This window comes from Trachymyrmex septentrionalis, unplaced genomic scaffold (assembly GCF_001594115.1).
Source record: "Trachymyrmex septentrionalis isolate Tsep2-gDNA-1 unplaced genomic scaffold, Tsep1.0 scaffold80, whole genome shotgun sequence".
NCBI classification, from domain to species: Eukaryota; Metazoa; Arthropoda; class Insecta; order Hymenoptera; family Formicidae; genus Trachymyrmex; species Trachymyrmex septentrionalis.
In genome coordinates this window covers 353,622-361,492 of record NW_017305988.1, presented here as the reverse complement: position 1 = coordinate 361,492, position 7,871 = coordinate 353,622, and the positions used below count along the sequence as shown (strand labels likewise).

Sequence of the window (7,871 nt, the reverse complement as noted above, 5' to 3'; positions counted from 1 at the left end):
CACGCACACACACACGCACACGCACGCACGCACGCACGCACGCACGCACGCACACGCACGAAGTAAGCCCGTACTATTACACATTAAATATGCATATGTTGCAAAGAAGAAAAAGAAAATTTGATAAGAAAATAATAGCCGCATGTATCATTTGTAATTATAAATTTGTACAATATTTATTGTAAATATAAATTATATGATCCCAGCACATATTCGTTCAAGAAATGTTTCACAAATGTTTCTTCAAAACGTTTTATAACCGGCTCTTGAAAACGTTTCAAATGTCTACCCGAAAAACGTCAAGGAAAATATTCTTTTTGATAAAAAAACGTTTAAGAAATAATTAAAATTCATCATTTTTTCTTATATCCGTGAAAAAATTTACTTTCTCATAGAATTATATATTATTAAAATAATACATTCACATGTATAGGATACATACGTATTTTTTTAAATAAAGTTGAAAAAATCATTAAAATAATAACTTTCTTGAATAATTTATTCAATTTTATTTAAAAAATATATATGTTTACGTGTAAAAATATATACATTATTTTATTAATTCCATGAAAAGCGAATTTTTTCATAAATAAAGAAAAAAAAACTGTTTTTTTTTTATCGAAAAAATATACACATTCATATAAATACTAATATTTTTTCCGTAATGTTACATAGTACACAATTTTACAGTATCAAATGTAAATAAAGTTACGTAATTACAGCTTAACTTAAGTGTGATAATCCGACGAGCATTTTTATGTAGGTTCAATCGCCGAAGTCATTATAATTCTAAACTAAAAATGACTTTCTGATTATCTCACGTATTTAATAATCAATCCCAAACTTTTCAATACAAATCTCCAGTACTTTACATATTTCAACGAGTGAAGCTACATTAAAAATGTAAAATTTTGTTGGAGATTAACATACTAGAAAAATAATCTGAATCCTGTTCAGCAAATACAAACAGCAAAATTTTGATAGCATTAATCATATTTACAAAATATTCAAACATTATTCTCTTTGCCTACATAATTTCATACATTCTTTTTTGGATTTAAATTGATGAGAGATTGGATATAAGGCTTATTTTTATAATAATCGTTTACGTAATTACAATGTTTAAAATCACACATCAATTTAAAATATATTAATGTATATTAATAAATTATAAAATTTTTCTTTCTTTCTAATTCGCGGAGATATTGTCTGTGAATTAAATCTAACGAATCTTGAGTGTTCATTTTCATAATTTACGTCAAAATAGTTACATAAAGTTGTTTATCTCAAAAAATTGTGGACGCTCAATTGATAGGAATCTCGGTTCATTAATTATTTGAGTTCGTCCACACGCTATAATTGATTGTCATTAAATTAATTCATGATAGCGTATGCGGTTGTAGATAAATTATATTTATATAATACAATTAAATATTTTGTGGCACTTTGTTAAATTTGACTTAAACAATCGTGAGAAAAATAATCTTTGTTTTTTTGTCATTGATATTTACGTCCTCGGTTCCTCGCACAGTTTCATGTCAAGAAGAATGCAATATAAATTAATTGCCGAATTTGCGAAAAAAGAAAAGATAAGATTTAGTTCGTCTATTTTCTCTATCGTATTTTAATTTGTTTATTAATCTGATGATTTTAAATACGATAAGAAAGAACATATCTATTATAAACATACATACATACATACATACATACACACACACACACACACACATATATATATCTATATATATATACATATATACATATATGTATGTATATGATGTCGATCACATTAATTTTACGGGTAAATTCTAAAACATGCGGAAAAGTCTGATCATTGAAAAACCATAAATCGTTCTGTGTTCATTCATTCGAAGACTAAAAAGAAACGTTCATGACGATAATTCATCGTCAACTATTTTTGCAAAAAGGAATTCTGTTTGCACAGAATAGAAGTATATCAGTTGCACATGTTCAATTGGACACTAGCCAATCACAGCAATAAAAAAAAAAATAAAGAAAAATCCCCCCTTGTGATTGGCAATAATCAATTGCAACACTGTGCAATTATACTGCTTATTGCACATCGGGATGAGAATAAAACAAAAACTTAAAAAGGAAGGTATTGTTTATTTCTGAAAGTCGTCCAATCGATGGAAGGTCTTTATGTGTCTGCGAACGCAGAAAGAGTAGTTGCTGCGGAAGTTGCAGAGCTCACAGCGGAACTTGAGGCTGCCGGTGTTATGAACATTGCTCACGTGTCTTTCCATGTTTGCCTTGTATATACTCTTGTAAGGGCAGAAAGTACAGGAGAATGTCGTGGTGTTGCGCGGATTCATTTTACAACCAAACTGCATATGCTTCTTTAACAGGCTCTTCGGCGCGTAGATTTTCTTGCAGTGAGGACACATATATCGTTTGTGCAAATTCCAACCGCTGCTATCTGAAACAAACGAAGGAAGCTACGATGCAGCTGTGTTCGCTTTATATAGGGACAATCGCAAACAATCGTTCGCATAAAAGAGACCTACGATTGTCTGATCGCCATGAACTGTAGTACGTAACTGATTGATGCGACTATACGTTAAATAAATCGATTGTTTAGGTCACTTTTAAATTGCAAATATTGTAAATTAAACAGCTTTCATTTAAACAACCTCAGCTGTTCCATAAGATAAAAACGAAGAAATTTATTAAAACATGTACACAACACAAACCCATCGCTGCTAAGCTAGAATCTCATCTTCATTCTTCTTCTTATAGGCTACAATATATGAGATTTAAAGTTCAGTAGTACGGAGCAATGATTCAGGCAGATATGTAGAAATCCCTGAAAATTGTCAACTTTAAAACAATTGATCTTACTTGATTATCAGCGATATCAATCCATATACTTATATATCCAAAGAGAATGGTTGTAAAATGTAAATGGATACTAAGATAGTCAAATTAAAAGACTCAAATGAGGAAGGATTCGAAAAAAATGTCTACATAACTCACTAAAAATTACTCATTATTCATTATTCTTTATATAATATTGCATTAATTTTTTATAATATATTTAATTGCACTTGCAATCATAAAATGCACATTAACGTCTAGTGATGTGTGTGTAGACTAGACTTCAGTCATTCTCGTCTAATATAGCATCTAATATATTTCGGTTGAGACTGTATTATGCATCGACTGCATAAAATTGAGAAATGCATAATTCACATTGCGAGTTTCATTGTGCTTTGAAGTTGATATGGATCATCCATAGTAGGTTGGAATGTGTTTCGATCCGCGCGAAACGCCTTCTTCCTTGTTGTTGCGCTACTGTGATCTCGGATGCACGTGCCGCATATGCCTGAAGAGAACGTCCTTACGACTGGTTTTGTATCCGCAGAGATTGCAGAAAATCATGGGTGGTGTGCCACATACGGTGCTCAGGTGACGCTGAAGGCTCGCCTTCCACGCATAGCCCTTTCCACACTTCGGACATGTAAAGGTGGGTTTGCCTACGTATTCCCCGAGATCCTCGGATTGCTGCGCGGCCGGATCGAATCCTACAAATTAGACGCAAGAATATTAGAATGGTCAAAAGTTACTTTCGAGAGAGAAAAATTTGTATGTTCTCCGATAAAAGTTGGCGAAACGCGCGAGGCACACAGAGAGATACAACGACGATACCACGAACATATAAACGTCAAATTTAACTCGTTGCGTTACGAAATATCTGAAATAAAAAATAAAATTTGTATTTGACAAAGTTTGCCAAAATTGATTTCAATTCGAGGAAATATTCAGAAAATGAAAATTGGAAGTATGAATACAATTTATTGATGAATAATATCAGAAAAGATAATTGAGATTAATCATAAAAATTTCTTGCTAAAAAATGCATATCAATTTATTGCATCAATACAACTATATCTGATTTTATCACATATTAAACATCTGTTAGAAAAGAAATTTTAATTTATAAATCTCAAAAAGAAAAGAAAGAAAGTAATTCATGTATATATAGATGTAGAGGTAAATCAGTATAGCACCATGTTTTTGCACAAATACTATATCGCAGAACGCGTGTAAAAATAGAGTGATATAAAATACATATAAAATTTTAGAAAATGTTACATAAACAATAATTAGTTGGACGAAATATCGCGTATAATTATTGTTATAATTACAAGAAAATATCTATATTCAAATCACATAATTTACAAAAAATATTGATATTTAATACTCTATTTTTATAAATCGCAACCATATTAATATAATTTTATTATTCAAAATAAGCCACAAAATTATGATTATAGAATATACATAAAATATATAATATATATTCTCTTGCATTAAAAAATAACAACTCTCATATATTTTATTATCCATAACACAATAATTCAATGTAATGTATAACTTGAATTTAATAAATCAACATAATTTATGCTGTATTTTTATATTAACATTTAGTTAATAACTTACTAACAAAAGAATTAAATGAACATTTTTTTACAATCAATATTTCTCAAAAAAGTAGTGTAAACTTATACGAAGTCTCGTATTCCCCCACCATCGGTCATATAATTTCTCCACAGTTTAATAAAAAAAATGCTTACTACAGAAAATCAAAATTCGCTTTACTTTTCTAGAAGACCAGGATTAGTCGCAAAATATTCAAACGTTTTACATAATCTTTCGATAAGGTGGATGCACTTTCACGAAAGTTCATTTACGATTTTATCGGAAATGTATTCTTGATGGTATGTTGTACCATCTTTTCATCTTGTTATTGTTATCAAAATTGAGATTTTAATGCGTCTGCTCGATCGACGCAAGGCCGACATGCTCGCGAACAATGTGATACTTCAATAAGGTAGGAATCCTGGCTCTATGGGAGCAGTACGGGCAGGGGTAGAGCGGTTCCATTTGACAGAAGAAGTTCATGTGCTTCCGTAGGCTGCGCCAATCACTGTACCGTTTCATGCACTTGAGGCACCGCAGCTCATCCTTACACTGTCTCCAAATGTCACGCGGCAATCCGTCGCAGAAGAATCGCCGTTTAGCTGAAACACGATCAGAATCTTATGTAAGCATAATAATTAATAATAAACATTCGTGGAACAAAGAGAATAAGATTGGATTATAATCGTGCTGCTTCTGCTGTATCATCGACTAAACTTCATAATCCTCCCAAATCATGAACATCGACTCATTATCTCATTCATTCACACCTCATCCATTCACACCAAGAGAATTCTTCAACTGACCAAACATAGTAAAAAAAAATGTCAAATACTGCATAGAACTTTAACGATTACAAAAAAAATATGAGTAGGAAAGAGACAACGATTTGGAAAAGCTAATTCAATCTTAGGATTCTCAAAATTGTAACGCTTCTCTCTATTCAATTTTGTCTTCGATGTGTTTCATATCTTAAAAACGCGACATGACACACCCTGTATATAACAGACAACGACAGCATGTCGCTTAATCGGCATAATTTAAAAAGAGAGAATAGGAACTTGGAGAGAGATGTGTCACCTTTTTTCAACACTCTGAGAGATGTATTCACAGCATTCAAGAAATTACACAAACGAGCGGATTCCCTCTCTGCACATTGATTGCACATTGTCTGACAAATTTGAGATGCATCTGAACAAGTTATGCTCTGAAGAACGTGAGAAGGTCGAAGATATTTCCCTGAAGAGTGTAGCTCATGGAACGTCGTATAGCAATTATGCCCAATCGCAATTGCGAGCCAGCCGGAAACATAATAAAACAACAGGGCATGTGTAAATCGTATGTTTTTATTATGCATAAGTAATATTTTACAGAACAACAAAATTTTGTTATAAATTGTACTCCCTTTGTATCGCATAATGTACATATGATCGTAACATATCTATGTATATAATATATGTATATATCTATTTTTATAACGAATCGATCAATGCAAACAAACGTTCCGCAAATTCAGATTCATATGCAGACGCGACGATTGTCTTATGAATGTTTTTTCTGTATTTATCTCTTCTATCTTTTTTTTTCTTTTATTCCTATCGCCTATTATGCTATCTAAACACGACGCGTCAATTAGGATAAAATTCCCTTAAATTTTATTTTATTTTAAAAAAAGTTAAAATATTAACAATTTTTAATAATAATCTTCACAGCCGAAAATATGACCAATAATTCCCTATTCGTCGTAGACTTACAAAAATTAAATTTATGCAGTCAAATAAGGTAAACATGCGTTTACCCATTTTCGCAATTTTACTTCACAATTATACACCGCCCGAAACCTCTTAGCGAGTTTGATTGGAATCGTAACGCTCGTATGTCACTGAAAAACTTTTTTAAGTGCACCATTGTGTATTATCTTAGCCTAAATCCTTTCCGTTGTGCCAGTATAATAAGTGGGAATGAGGAAAAACTGTCCCGAGCAATTAATACGGTGTTAAAGTACCGAGATACTCGAGTTAGAGACGTAAGAAAAGAACTGTACAGCTTACTTTCACACAAAATCTGTAATAGCAGCATGTATGACGAGAAAGCTACTAATCGTCATTATGGACTGAGATTCGCGCTTCGCACTTCAAAGTTATTCAAAGCGTATTCCGTGTCAAACATATAACACGGGAAAGCGGGCAAAACATAACGTCAAACATCTACTACGCTACAGACAGATACTGACAAACACGTGATATTCTCGCTCTAATAACACTCTGAAAAATCAGTAACAAAGCTTGTGCACTATGCTGCAATATAAATATTATCGATGTGCACATCACAAACATTATAAGACACTTTTCAAGAGATGGGCACGTAAAACAGTTTCCAAATATTACGGCACTAACTCTTTTTTTCTAGCGGTTCGCTAATTTTTTCTTTCTTTACCGGTTCTTTCCAGAGTATCATTACAACACTCAAAAGATGGTCGTAAAGTCTTAGATATTACCTTACATAAACATAACGAACATAATTTGCAACTTAACGTGATCGAATCCAAGAGTTCAGATTTTTATAATTCAATAGCGCGAGAAAAAAATAATGCAATGCACTATTATATATGCACTATTATATATGCATTTTTTTCCAATAGAGTGCCATTATTTTCATCCAAATTTGTGTTAATTGTTTAAATAATAATTGTTTAAACAAATTGTGATAATTTCAATTTCAGATTGATAATGGAAGAGAGAGAGAGAGAAAAAAAGAGAGAAGGAGAGAGAGAGAGAGAGAGAGAGAGAGAGAATGACCTCATAAATCATTACATATAGATGATTATTCAAATTGCATAGCAGTCTTTAAAGAGTCATTTATCTATGGATTTAAGTACCCCTATTCAATATAATTGTTATTTCTTACATAAAACCGCCAATAAAACAGGTGACTCGTATAGATTTTTGTCGCCGAAAACAAATTCGTAAATGAAATCGTTCTATCACATCACGTTTTTTAGAGATATTTCAGCTCAAAGAATTAAAAAATGCCATTTTTAGCACTTTTAATATGAATTTACTCAAAAACCTGATAATAAAGCAATTTTATTTACAGATTCGTTTCCAACGACCAAAAATTTGTAAAAATCACTTGGTCTCGTTCGTGATCTAGAAAAAAAGTTTAAATTTGTCGGAGTGTAATCATATGCTATACATTTTAATGCTAATTATAAACTTATAACGTCAAAAATACAATAAGCAATAATTGTAACATTCATGTGGAAACTTGAATTTTTTAGGTATATAGATGACTTCCTTAAGAATTAATTGTTAAACATAAATAAAATTTCTTAATTTCTTAAAACATCATTATAATTATAAAATAAAATTTTGCGCAACGTTGCGTAAAATGTCAAACAATTTTTTTATCAAATTTAAAAAACAAAA

The 7,871-nt window shown here is 31.4% G+C and overlaps 1 protein-coding gene across 7 annotated transcripts in view; it reads right to left on the bottom strand.

The window, feature by feature from the left end:
* Positions 1-7,871, bottom strand: part of LOC108754628 (longitudinals lacking protein) — a 226,807-nt gene that overhangs the window by 74,859 nt on the left and 144,077 nt on the right. The gene's annotated exons all lie outside the window — the stretch shown is intronic.